The sequence below is a fragment of the Drosophila melanogaster genome, chromosome 3R, assembly GCF_000001215.4.
Source record: "Drosophila melanogaster chromosome 3R".
Classification (NCBI taxonomy): domain Eukaryota; kingdom Metazoa; phylum Arthropoda; class Insecta; order Diptera; family Drosophilidae; genus Drosophila; species Drosophila melanogaster.
The window spans coordinates 17,811,312-17,826,159 of NT_033777.3; the positions used below are offsets into that span (position 1 = coordinate 17,811,312).

The 14,848-nt window shown below is 39.6% G+C and overlaps 1 protein-coding gene across 5 annotated transcripts in view; it reads left to right on the forward strand.

Annotated features, from left to right (window-relative positions):
- Positions 1-229: 229 nt before the first annotated feature.
- tinc (tincar) overlaps positions 230-14,848 on the forward strand; it is a 60,967-nt gene continuing 46,348 nt past the window's right edge. For 2 of the 5 annotated variants that reach the window (NM_176509.4, NM_169780.5), the window contains exons 1-2: positions 230-493; positions 2,220-2,306. The gene's annotated coding sequence lies outside the window, so the exon portion shown is untranslated. Of the gene's footprint in view, positions 494-2,219; positions 2,307-10,582; positions 10,628-14,848 lie in introns of all 5 variants that reach the window. The other 3 variants (NM_176511.3, NM_176510.5, NM_001275757.1) reach the window with 3 other exon arrangements.

A 14,848-nucleotide genomic window follows, 5' to 3' on the forward strand; every position in this document is an offset into this window, starting at 1 on the left:
GCGAATATATATACTGTTTAGATTTCAAAGTATGAAGTGATAAAATAGCATAATTTTAAGCTACATTTTTTCTCTAACATTGCATTTACATTTCTTAACAGTACTGTAAAATAAAATGAGTGCGGTTAACAGGGAAATAACTTAACAGTTGCCGAGTGACCGTACCTGCTTTGCGTATGTATGATCTTAATTGCAGTAAACGTGACTGGTCACACCACACCGCTCAAACTGAATTCTCCATTCAAATTCGGATTCGTATGGACGTAACGTCGCGGCTCGTGAGTGCGGCACTTTTCTAGCGGGACTTCAAGCTCAGTGTGTGTGTGTGCGCGACAGTGCGTCGGTGTGTGTGAGTGTTTACCCACAAAGCTGTGCTACAATTTTCGCAGCAACTAATGCTCAGGTAGAGGAAATATTATTAAATATACTAGTTGGTGATGAAAAACAAATAATTGAAACAAAGTTTATGACTGCTTAAACGGGAGAATTGCCGGTGAGTAAAATCAGGAAAAGCACTCCAACTGCCGTTATTTTACGCATTTTCGCCGGCACAACAAGCCGGCTTTCCACCCTCCAGTTGGCGCCTGTCTGGATGTCAATGTGTGGGTGGCTCTATCGTTGTCCGCGTGTGTGTGTATCTGTGTCTGTGTGTGGGGGTATTTCGAGCCATCGAATTTCGATGAAGTGGAAATGCAAATTTCGTACACCACATACTACAATTTCCCGAGCTCCTGCTGGCTTTGTTCTCCATTTATGCATTTTTATGCGCGTAGTATTTTTCCTCTCTAGTGCCATCGTCAAATTTGTCACCCGGCTGTCTGAGATTATAACTAGGTGTACAGATGCGGTAGAAATATTAATATCGTTTACAGATTTTTATACGCGTATGAATAAGCAATAAAGAGGATACTATAACCTTTAAGGCCATCAAATATCCTTAAAGATATTATTTGCAAATGTCAAAGGAATGTCAAAGATACTATTATTGTATGTAATTGCTCTTAAAGATCACAAAGACTGAAGTATGATAATCTTAACAGCTACTTTTAATATTAAGAATTTCCCATTAAGGAAGTAAACAATTATAGAAATTTACTTATTTGACTTATAGCTATCAAACAAATATGCCGATCCAGATTTATTGCTTTTGAATATGATTTTCCGCATGATATAGATATTGTATTATTCTGAACCCAGCTGTGAGTGTGCTCCACGTAGTTTATCCCATTATGCTCGTCTGCAATTTCTGATCCAGACGCGATACGCTCCGCGCATCGTCCTTCTGCTCCTGCGTCCTACGTCCTTCGCAGAAGGCAGATAGCCAAGCCAGCGGGCCACCCCCAAACGGTGGGCGGTGAACGCGGGGTGGTGGTTGCACTGCTGCTCGGATGGTTGGGTGGTTTTTGGTGGGTGGCTGTATTTTCCTGGGGTTGGCCCGCAAGTTTCCACTCTTGATTTTTGATTTCAGTCCGACTTTTTATGGCGCTGCAGAAGTTTTCGCTCTGCCGTTGCCCTTTTGCGCTCTTTTTCATTCTCTTTCCGTATGGCAGCATTTGGCATAGAAAACTTATCCTCGGTCTAGACACGGAATGAAAAGGACATTTTTCTTAACCAGGTTTATGCGGTGGCAATATTGCAAAAATCATATCTCAGGATAATTCATATATTTGCCCTAAAGCTATTATTTGTAACGATAAATGGACTGATTGTACTCAATAATCTGTTTGGTCTTATGAGAAAATTTAACAATAATACTTTTATTGTTTATTATCAATAATATCAATATAATATTATATTATAATCAATAATATCTATATCAATAATATATGTTATACATATACATCTTTTAACATCGATAAGCGCACTTTTTGCATAATACTACTAATTCACCTTTACCTTTATGGTAAGTTTATTACCAGCTAGAATAATTGTTGGAATGACTGAAATCAAGGAATGTTGGTAATTCTAAGAAACAATCCATTTTTGCTCACATTTCACAACATATCTATTTCCATGTACCATGCCAAATCTAATCGTATAAACCTGCTTTCATTTTAGTTGCATTTGTCTTTATTTCTGTGCGTGTTTGCTGTCTGCGACATTTTCTGCTTTTGCTTCAGCAGGATTAGCATTAATTTCATGTTGAATTTATGTCACTGAAAATTTATTTCGCCAAAAAAAAAAAACTAAAATCTATCCGGAAAATTGCTCTCTTGCAGCTGCACCGGCAAAACATATCAAAGAAGGGATTATTTTGGACTGAAAAATTCACTTTAAAGGCGCTCAAGAGCAAAAACCCGTGACAGGTAAGCTTTTGTAGGCAGTGCGTGTGTGGATTTTGTATGGAATGGGATGTGGGTGATGTGGTTGGATGGATCGATGGGTGGATGGATGGTGGGGTGATTCAGGGAGCTGAAGCAGTCAACCTGAATAGTCGATTATCGCTGCATCTAATTTGTATGCCAAAGTCGTCGAGCTATGTGTATGGGCCCGCATGCAGACCGCTCCAAAGGCGGCGCGAGCTATTTGAATAATTCGCATCATGGACTCTCGGTAGTCGTGGGGTATTTGGTCTCTGTCTCCAAATGGGGCAGATATTCCAGGCGGGCAGGGACGTGGCATGAAAGTCAGGGCATCTAAAGAGACGGCGCCGCATGCAGGCAGCTGCATGAGCTTGTTAAATGCCAGCAGACAATGCCAAATATCCTAAACAAACTTCCGCTTCGCAGACAGCGTCGACTTCTCGACGCAGAGGTGGCTATAATTAAAAGCGGTGCGAGCGAGAGGCCACCACGTGCCGCATGGCAGTGGGAGAGAGCGCGCGATAGCGTGGCAAGTGCAACGCATCCAGGCCCCTTTTTCTATTTTCGCTGGTGCCTCGCTTGCTTGGTTTACAGCCAAGCACTGCAAAGTGAGGAATTCTTAGATTTCATTTGAAATAATTAGATAATCATGCTTTCCAGTCAATAAATCAAGATATTGACCAGTTAGTATGTTAAGCTGTATGTATACGTTTTAAATCTGAGGATATGCATCTAAACTGATTCCTCCCCTAGGCAAGATCATAAAATGATTTATTTTTGTAATTAATCAGTGTCATTATGGAGAAATTATTTCATTAAACAAATCTTTTTCGAAGAGTAGAAATATATATATTTTTTAATTACTGCCCATTAATTTCTCTCAGCGTATCGCAAGATATGTACCACAATATCAAGTGCCTTTGACATTTTCCAAATAACAATCGACAACTGTTCGCTCGTGGAAAGCGGGGAAAATAGCTGCGGAAGTGCTTTCCCTCACTCTTCATTTCCCTCTCTCCAATTCTCGCGCTGCACTTCAATTTGTGATAGTTGTTGCCGTGGAGCTGGGGGGGATTGGGATTTCAAGGAGGAGGAGGAGGAGGACGAGCTCGAGGGCAATTGAGTTCAGTCGCCACACGTGACAAACATGTGGAACAACTCAGGTTGAGATAGTGGACTCGGAGGCATCAAAAGGCAAATTATGCGGACCAATTCAGGTAGCAGAAACGGTGGAGAAAGATACAAGATATGTAGAACAGTTTCTTCGGGTCAATGACTAGAGTCTCTTTCCATTGCTAAACGCAATTTCACTTGTATAGGGCTTTTCAAATTAGTTTTTAAGGCTTGCGTTTTATTTCCAGTTTTAATACAGGTATAATGTTGCTAAACTCCACAATTAGAAACATCATTCTAAAAGCAAAACATAAAGTATGCTTACTGACTAGATAATAATATTGTTTACATTTCTTTTTGTGTTTGATGCTTGTTCTTTACGGCCAATTACACTAAAACGAGCTTTTTTTGCATTAACCACAATCAGCAAACAAGTTTTTGTTCATAAATGGTCATATAACATTTAAATCGTTTTCAAATTTCCAATATTAGAAGTGCATAGAGGTCATTGAAAACTGGTATCCGAAAGATTCAATTGACGAGTGTTCCACTGCGAGGTGCTAGAGAATCCGTTAAACTGTCGGATGCAAAACTCTCGGCAAAGATGCAAGTTTGCCAGCGGGTCATTCAAGTGGACGCCCGTATCCCCGCACGTGGACACTTCAATGACTGACTGACTGAATGACTGGCAACTTGAATGCCTGACTGACCGAATAAATGACTAGCGGACTAACTGACTGACTAACTGACTGACTGACGGGGCACGCAACAATTGTGGCAGCAACAGAAACGACTCGATGGAGAAAGGCGAGAAGGAAAGAAGGAAGTGATCAAGTTTTTCCTTCCCAGGTTCTGCCTTCCAAATTTATGCAGTCCCTCCAAATGGACGAGGAGGAGAAGCAGAAGAAGAGGATGAGGTCATGGGGTGATTGGGGTGGATGAGGAAAGTACCGGGTGAGTGCCCTGGGCAGCGACAACTGCAAAGTGTTATTAAGTTGAGTTGTTGTTGTGCCGCTATTACGGTGGCTCTTTTGTTGCAACTCTCTTCTGTAACTACAGTAGAACATCGATTTGTCAGATATTTACATCTTATAGATATCATCTTTAAATTCAACTTGTATATAAAACGTTTTAAATAATTTATTGAATAATTATATTTACACCCAAATATAAGTTATCTGAACTTTTAGCCATAAAACTTTTTAGCGCTTAATTTCCAAACTATTATAATTAGTTAGCTAATAAAACAGACTAAAATCACTCGATTCTGCTTGATTATCTGTCAACTTAAAGAGTGAAAATTAGTACAAGATACTTAATTAACAGCTGTGAGAATTTCAACCTGATCAAGTTCAGAGTTCCCCGGGCAAACGAAAAGTTTGAAATCAACCCGGGCAACTTTGAATTAGTGAAGTTGGACTGTATGTTTGTGTTGTCAACTGCTCTTTCTCATTGTTGGCACTTGCTTTTGCTTGTTGCCTTTGGGCCATATTTTGCACCTTTTACGTTTATTGTGACATTATGCTTTGAATAATGGACGACACAAAAACAACAACAACAACTGAGACAAAAACAACGGCGACAGGGCAAACACTTTTTTCATTTTTTTTTTTTTTTAGACGTCCGAGTTCGACGGTCGGGGAGTGCAGGTTGGATGATGGACTTTGCTGGTTTAGTGCCTGCCACTTTCCTTGTGTATTTTGCATCCTTTTTACATTATGTTTTGATTAAAAACTGAGCCACAGCTTCACCGCAGCAGCTGGAAACGAGGAAAACACGAGGAAAACACTGAATACACAGAGAAAGAGAGAAATCAGGAGCAGTGCAAACAAAAGGCAAAGTCAAACAAAACATAACAAAGTGCGGTGCGTACGGACTTTGGTCAAGGAAACGGGGGCGTGGCCAGCCGGTGGGCGGGTAAATAGCTGCCACTGCGGCGGTCACTTTCAGGACATCGGAGCGGGAGGAAAAAAAAATGAAATTCTGCGGCTAAGTGAAAAATGCTGATTAAAATGACCAAGACCAGAGAGCCAGCTTGTGGCTCTCGGAAATTTATTAAAACGAAAGATGACATAACATGAATTACGCAAAAAAAAAAAGTGGATGGGAAATAATCTGCCATTTCACTTAACATCTCTGCCCATTTTCCGCTCCCTGTGCAAATAACTCAGATGTCACTTTCAAATATCTCGATGACAGCACCAGTGGCTCTTTTATTTGGATTTAATTAAAATGTTCTGTCTAGCATGACGGCAGGGAAAAAGTGGCAGTCGTGTTTAGTGGGCCAGATTTGTTCAGATTTCATAATTTGATGCAATTTCAACTAGGTAGTTCAAATGGAACCTCAAAAGCAGTAATTACAAGTGGTCTACACGCAGATATGTAAAACAAAATACTAGTTTTTGCTAAGCGGGGCACTTACATGCTCAAAAATTGTTTAATTTAATAGTAAATATTTTCAGGAAAAACAGTATATTATTCGAAGTTAAAAGTTGGTTTTAACTTAATTGATTTTTAACTTTTAATACCTGCATTAATATTTGCCCGTCTTTGTCTTTCCAAGCAGAAGCTTAAAGTATTATTACTTTTAATTATTATATAAATAATCATGCCTTCGGGCAATTTGTTCGACCATGTTTGTTTTTCATGTCAACCGTGTAAAAGCTGAATCGAATTTTAATGAGACTTTCGTGTTGGCCGTGTTGAACATAATTTTCTTTGTTTACCGCAAAGTTTTCATTTTTCACTTGATGCTTTGGAAACCAATTAAAATTATCCCTGCGAAAGGCGAAGGGAATACCATGTTACATGTGCCAGGACACGAGACTTGGGATACAGGACATAGGATACAGGACGCGCTTCCCTCAGCTGAGCCGGTGGCTTGTCACACCTCCAAAAAAGAAAAGAAAAAAAAAATGGAGGGGTAAAAAACGAAGAAAATCCAGGGGAAAAAACAAAATGCGAACTGGCAAAAGAGCAGCGAAACCCGACTCCTCTGCAGTTGGTAAACTCGGTTGCCACAAAGTGAGTGAGTCATTATGGTGGCAAGCGGAGGGTTTTTGTGGTCGGCATTTGGATGGGGAACCATGGCGGGGGAAAAGGGTTTGTCGTCGCTCGTTGGCGCCTCTCAAATTTTTTTTCTCCCCACAAGGATCGGATGTGTAACTGCGTGTGTTTTCGGGGCAGCTGCATTGTCGAGCAATTAAGCGCTGTCCCCGGCTGAAACTAAGCGCATTGCACTCAGAAAAATTAATTAATTAAAAAGCTAAGTGCGCTTAAAAAAAGTAAACAGAATGAGAAGAATATCAACATCAAATCGTATCTTGCAGCTTATACAATAAATTATATAAAAAGAGTATTTCAATGCATGCATTCCCATAAATTAACAACAATTATGAATTGCTTTAAAAATGCGTGCCTCTTAATCTATTTTATTACCGATTAGCAAAACTATTGGTTATGATATTTATATAATTGCTATATAACATAATTATAATTTGTAGGATTCAAAATCACTATTTATTTAATCAGATACAACATTTAACATTAAATCACTCTTTCAAACAGGGAGTTTGTCGGTGGAGCTTCAACATCTTTATTAGATCGACTTGTTTAAATTAACAAAATGAATGGCCAAATATTTTTCACTCGTGGGCTTGGGGTTGTGCCCCGCCAGGCGGCACCTGCCCCTCTTTTTAACTTTCGCATCTTCAATTTGGGTTCATTGTCGTTGTATCTCGTGGCTTGTAATCAAACAAATGACTGCGCCCAGGTGTTGCCGCAGGCGGTGTGCCACACCCAACCACACAGCACACCCGCTCCCACTACCTCCCCCTTTTTGAGAACTCCACCCACATCCTTACAATTTGGTGGTATAGCTGGGCTCTTAAAGCTTCTTTCATTGCCTGTCAGTCGTTGGGTTTTTGGCTTCATTTCGCCCTTAACGTGCGTTTGCCTCCATTATTGGCTTTTGGCAGGCAGGCTCCTTTTTGCTGCTCCTCTCAAACCGTCCATATGTATGTATGTCCCACTGTCTTCGTGTTTTTCCCAGGCGTCTCCCTCTTTACTTTTAATGATGCGCAATTTGTCGTTAATTTTTTTAGGCATTTTGTTTTATGTTTTATTTTTTGCTTCTCATCATGTCCCAGCTGAGACTTGCCTCTATCACTTCCGGGTTCTTGGCTCTTACACCGGGAAAAATAAGGAAAACCCATAGTTCAATAGGGCGACTTAAAATAGTGACCATAAGACCATGAGTATTTACTCATAGTTACTTAGGGATATTTTCAAAGTTTTGCCCGGATACCATCCAGTTTATTGCTGTAAATAGTGCATCAACTTAAAATATATTTTATCACTGTGTATATTTCCATTCGACTTGCGATTGGACTTTGTTTTCTTCGTTGTGTGACTTTGGGGAATTTTTGTTTTATGTGTTTGGGTCGTGCTAAACTTTCGTCGTTGTCATCATCATTTCATTAATGGCGTTTTTAGTTGTTACTCTATTCCCAATTCATGCTATTGTTGATCTATGTCCTTTTTCGGGCTGGCTATTAAAATCTGATTATGTGCTCCAATGGGATTGCGAATACATACAGATAGCGAATTGCGGAAGCCCCAACATTTTCCATTACATTTTCCCCAGCACTCTCAACCGGTTTCCGGCCATTGTGTTCATTAAGTTAAGCGCTCGTTGAAACTAAATGGCGCTTAAAGGATTCCGAAAGCGGAGAGAGCAAACAAGGAAAAGCGGGTTAAGGGAAAGGCGAAGGCATTACCAGCCACGTGGCAAACCCTTTTACGACTTCATTTTCATTAGCGCACAGCGAGCAAAGTGCAAAATCTAGCCAAAAATCGTCCAACTGCACCCACTATCCATTTCCCCCAATATTACGGGCTACCCCCCTTTTTTTGGGGGGTGGGCAAAACTACTGCCGAACCCTAAAACAAACCAAGAACCGAACAGAGCAGAGCGGACAAGAACCTGCACCAGAAACAGAACCACCAACCAAAACAAATGCCCCGCGGGATTGCGGCCAGTGTGCATCTGTTCATCTGTTCATCTGCTCATCCAATGCAGCTCCATTCGACGGATGTGCTCCACCTCATCACCTGGTCAAATGGGTGGAGGCAAAAAGAATATGTAGCTGCGCTTCATAACAAGTATTTTTCTTCTATCTCGATAATTCAAAGCGATTAGATTTGATAGAATAGAATTGGTATATTAAGTCCATTAAAGCTTTTAATACAACTAAGTTCAGAGTAATTGATCTAAATAAATTTTTACATTCATCTGATCACTTAAATTTACCAGTACAGTAGAAACAATTGAGTGATTTGTTAAGTAAGTTGATTTCGAGTGGTCAACACTTAATCCGCATTGAAACAGTTTGTTTCACAAAAATTTAATCTTACTTAAAACTATTAAAATAACTAACCAATTATTGCCTGTACTATTAATCACGTGCAATTTGAGTTAGATACAATGTATTTAAACATTTTAGTGGCATTAGAGGCATGAATATTTAATAATAAACGGCTTAGTGGCAGCAAAAAGTCTAAAAAGCCTAAATACAGGTGAATTGATATGCTTTAAATTTAGATCAACATTATATGAGTTGAAAATATTGAGAGTTGGCCAAAAATATACAATGCAATTCCGCGAAATTCATTCAACTTGAAGCTATAATTTTGTTCTTCTGCTTTTTCTGCTGCTTCCTATTGTAATATTTGCCTCAAAATAGAGCTGAAAATGCTGAAGAAGCTGGAAATGGTGTGCTATTCAACTAGCTTTTAGCCAAGAGGCGGCTCATTTCACTCGACGCCTCATGAAGCAACGGGCATTGGCCCAAACGCCACTCCGCCGGCATACATTCCACACACACACACTCCCCGCTCGCCATTCCAGTGGTCCAATCCAATTGCCATGCAAATGTGCAACAATTGACAACAGAAACAGGCGCCAGACGAGATGCGATGCCATAGATATAACTACATATAGCAGCAGGAGAAGCTGACGGAACTGGAGGAGCACACATGACGCACATGGACATGGACAGACAATTAAGTGTCAAGTTTTTCACGAACATTATAATGGTGAGGGGTTGGAGCACCATGGCGATCTGGAACTGAACTGCTACTAGTGACGACGAGTGTTTTATGCTGTTTTACATTTGTCTCGGTATGGAGCGGATGCCAAAGCGCGCTAAAGAGGCGTGGCAGGCGTGCACTGCTAGAATATACCCTATAACAAATCAATGCATACAATATTAGGCTAAAAACCAAAAAGATTAATTATATACAATATATATATATATAACTCACGAATTTATAAGTAATGCATTGAAATGAAATGATTTCTTATATACACACTTCGGCTTGAATGCAATCAACATATTTAGCAGATAGTTAATATTCAATTTGGTTGCAGTGCAGCCTGAATGGCATCGCAGTGACATTTGTCAACTGGCTGGCGACCAGAACAAAAACGCTGAGATTGAGGGGCTGGGGCTGTGGGGGCCATCGCAGACAACGGGGCGTATGTGTAACTTCCGGATTTTCTTGTTGTTATTGTGCTTTTGCATGTTTTTATTTGGGATGCTGCCTGGGCAAAGTGGATTATGCTAGTGTGAGTGTGGCTGTAGTGGGGATATTTCATTTGCCTGGCTCCCCTAAAATTCCTCCCCCACCCCTCTTTTTTTGGGTGGAGTCCTCTCGAAAACGGAAAACACTGCAGAAGCCAGGCAGGCAAACAATTGCCTAACAAAAGCGGCTTACGTACAACACTTGAGGCTCGCACAATTCTGGCTGTTGCTCTATGGTTTTTGCTGCTTTTGTTGCTTTTTGCCATTTGATGCTACTGTTGTTGTTGTTGTTGTTGTTGTTATTGTTGTGCTGCCAACTAGAGTCTGACTGCAGTTAAATTACAATTGTTCGCTTTGTTGCACATTTGTTTTTTTCCACCGATTTTTGCGCAATTTGCATTCAACTTGGGGTTTCCTATTCGCCATATTCCGTTCTATTTTAGGGTATTAAATGGTTAGTTTGACGCGTCATGAATTGGGGTGAAATTGATATTAACGCCCAATTGAATTCTAATAAATTATAAATGAATGATGAATTTCCAGTAAGTTTCCAATATTAATCAATGCATCTCTTTTTTGCAGGTAATAAACAGTTAAAGCCGGACTTGTCAGCAAGTATTTTAGTCCGTGAGTTCACAATTAACTAGGTATTAAATTTATTAAAAAATGATTTATTTTATGCTTTTTAATGAGGTGTAGATTATTAGATTTAGATTTTTCATGTAATTAAGCCTTGAGTTTTTGCCAATTATTTTCTAGGCTTGAATGAAATACATAGAGTTTAATTAAATTTATTTATGTATACCCTGTAAAATCGTCGTTACTTTATCCTAAACCACTGAGTACCACCTATTCGAACCCCTTTCGTTTTGCGTTCCAGAACCGTTTCTAACTGTGTGTTCCCTTTTCAAACCTTCATATAAGTAATATGTAATTGTGTCTGGCTTGCTCGAAGGGAGATGCACACATTCAGTGGTAACAGGCAGGAAGAGGGAGACAGGTTGACAGAGAGGAAAAGAGATGGGATGAGTGGTCCCACCAGCATTGTCACAACGTTTTCCGCTTTTCTCCGCTGCTTTTTTGCATTGTTTTCCATGTGGGCGGTGTGTGCGACAGTGTTTAAATGGTATAAAATGCTAATCGCATTTGCTCCACACGCCGTTGATTTATGCCTGTGTGTGTAACGAAAGGATTTCTTTCTGCCATGTGTGTGGGTGCAAAGGATTATATGGAATTTGGCTGCCACGGCTTAAAATTTCGTGTTAATTGTAACCAAATTCAAAATTAATTCATTAGTCATAAATCAAACGTGTGTGCGCACCAAAAAAAAAAAAATGAAAAAATAATCCAGAAGGGCGAGAAAAACGAACGCACAAATTCCTTCGCAGCTGTGAAATGTAAGCCGCACACAAACAAATCTCATTTGCATATGAGAGGTAACTTCATTTGCATGAAATGCGACGTTGCTTACCCAAAAAAAAAAAGAAAGGAAACAGGACCAAAATAGCTGGGAAATTAGGATGCCAGGGTATGGGTTAAGCACTTGCACTTCGTCGACTTGGTGGAGCAAAAAAAGCAAAAGCAGTGCGTTCTTCAAGACATTCACGTTTAACTGTCGAGAAGCGGAATAAATACAGTCCGTTTCGGAACAATAAGGAAAAGCCGAAAAATATTTGAGAGGAATTTAAGCCCAGCAATTTCTGTTTTCTCATTGAGTAGCTTAAATTGAATATTGTCTATTTAAGGCTCTTATTATTCGTTATGATACTCTTAAATGATTATTTGAAATATTTCATCAATCGTATAACAAATTTTAGAAATAGATTTTATTGAATTTTGAAGTTCTGAGTACTATTTAGTTACTATAATGAAATTGTGTTTTGATTGATTTAAGCTTTGCTTAATTCCACAAAATGATTCCATGAAGCTGGAAACTGAATAATTATTTAATTTTACAAAGCGATAAATAAATGTACAAGATAACACGATGTGGTTATCATAGAAACTTGGAAAACTAATTCGTAATTAAGTAATTTAATCCGCTTGGCTCCATTGGGCTTTGAGTTCTAATACGCACTGTATTTGTGCATCCGGTGCGCTGATGTACATGAAGTACATAATGTGGGTAAATGGAATACACACAAGCAGTCCAAGAAGGAGACGCAGAATTCAGCAGAGGATTGGATGCAGCGAGTTTGCAGGAAGGACGAAGGACTAAGGGGAAGCTGCGGCTCTGTAGCTCCTTGCGTTTCCATAATGAAGCATCACGAACTTTTGTATTATAACTCATTAAATTTCTGCGGCTGCTGCAGCAGATGTAGTTTCCGAGATGCACTAGCAGAAATTACTTGTATTTTCACTATGTATAAGGACTTCCTGTTCCTTTGCGCTGCGCATCCTTAACACTTAATTTCGCTCTTCTCACTTCATCTGGCATTCCGCTTAAATTCGTTTAATTACTCGCTACGGTCTGGAGCCAAAGTCCTGTATTCGTTTCGACCTCTTCATTATTATTCTTTTGGCCCCGAATTCATTTTCATTTGTGCAGCTAGTAAGTTTTCCCCATCGCCACATGGCAGCCTGAAGTCATTTTTCGTCGGCTTTCCTTCGTCTGTCTGACTCTCTTTCTCTCTCTCTCTACTTTTTCCTACTTAATCCTTGTTAGCTTTCGGCGTGAGCTGGTTTTTCTCCGTCTGTCGCGCATTTTATGCAAATTACTTGCTTAAAGCTTAAAGAATAAAAAATAAATGGCAAGTGCAGATTGGTGCTGGCACAAAGCCAGTCACGTCACATGTGGCTGGGGAAATATGCCATTCGGCTTTCGACTTATCGACTGGGTTGCCTCCATTTAAACCTGGCCCATAATATATCCTTTTTCTCAAATGCGAGTTGCGTGACTTTTGTGACTTTTTTTATACTTCTTATGGTTGTCTCATGGAGTCATCATCATCTGGGCGCTCATCACCATCATTATCATCATCCTCATCATCATTCGCGTTCCTGTTGACAGTCGAGTATTAAAATGCCACCGAATTACTACCACCGACTTTGCATTCATCTTTCCGGACAGCTTTTAACTTTTTCTCGGAGTCGCAGCTTTATTAAATGGAGCATAATTTATGTGAGCGATTTCATTTTATTGCCCGCAAAAGGGAGACTCATGATATGCATATCAGATGATTACCTCAATGAAAAGTATACTCAGTTAAGGCAGCAAAGATGGGCAGGGAAATTTGGCTAATTGAAGTATAATTACTGTAAAGAACTCCCTGTAATCCATACCCTAATTCCATCACACTGCCTCCAAGTGGGTCAGCATTTCGACCCAAATTTCAGTACCCAAACCATTCCAAGCCAATCCAATCCAATGCAATTCAATCCAATCAAACTGGCTCTAAATCCACCCTCGAAACAACTAACAACCCTTTGGGTCGACAACTTGGCCGCACCCCGCCATCAAGTTCAAGGCATGCATGTAATAACCAACTCAATTACTGGCCCATGGCAGTTTGCTATCGATTTAATAATTGGCTGATAAAAGTAAAAATACACCGCAATCGATAAAATCCATTAGCCATAAACAAGCGGGATGGTGTGTGTGTTCTGCGTAGTTTCCTGCCCAAAGAAATCAAAAATCGATTAAGCTCCTGATGAATTTCCCTTTCTCCACTGCGGCTGGCAAAAAAAGTTTTAATTACGCGCAAATAAAACGTGTATCGCTGTTAATATGGCAGAAGTTCTTGAAATTTTCATCGCAAATTGCCATTTAAAATGCAATCACATTAAACCCAGACATCCTTTGATCAATTGAGCCAATTGCGGAATGCTTAATTGCTGGTGCTTAATGGGTTTTTTTTTTCGCCATTCTTGTTCCTGTTCTGCAGTTACTTGTATATAATTGGTAAAGTCTGCTGCAGGAAAAAAAATATATATTTAAAATTCACTTAATACTTTATGTAACTTTATGTTATTAATTTTAATAAAACAAGTATGCTTGGGATATCATCCAACTTTGGTTATAATATGACAGACTTTCATTAAAAGCTACGACTGCAATTGTGTACATCACAACCTTGTTGCTTAGTGTAAGCAAAGCTGCCAAAAATAAAGGAAACACGTTTCATCTTCCCGTTTCGGATGCATCTGAAATCTAACAGCTGCCCCTAAAGCGCAGATGAAACCTCCAACTGCTTCGAATGACTGACCATTAATTTGAACAAAGCTAATGCCGAAAATTATATGGCCAACGGTATCCGCCAAAAAATTTGGGTTACCCTCGAAAACGAGCAAAAAAAAAAAACTACAAACAAGGAAACGGGTTTGCCAGCGACTGGTTCGCGAAGTAAGTTCCGCTCCCCTGGGATCCAAAAAAAAAAAAACAAATCATTGAGGGACCTGCAACAAGAACAGATGTCGGCGATCGCGGTCGAGTTACCTGAGATCGGAGCGCTTCGCTCTCGTCTGCCACATTATACCATATATACTGTCTTCTTTGATTTGACCAGTGGCAGGTGCAAAAATCCAAGCCTGATCAGCGCTTTAGGGTCTCTGTTTCTGGACACTGAGAGAAATGGGGAGCAGAAAAAGGCTTGCATTTTAAGTATTATGTATCTATATTTTAATTGGAATTTTTCAAATAATTACTAGCTTCAAATTTATGATGATGATGCTGATTCTTTATATTACATTGTATTCCTCTATCTTAAGTATAGAATAAGAGCTAATGATTTAATCTAGAACAAAAATCTGGGTTCGATAATAGCATCATTTATATCCTTGGTAACATGATCACTCAAAATTCTAGTAATTCGTTGGCTTTTATAGCTTGATATACAGATATTCCTCAGT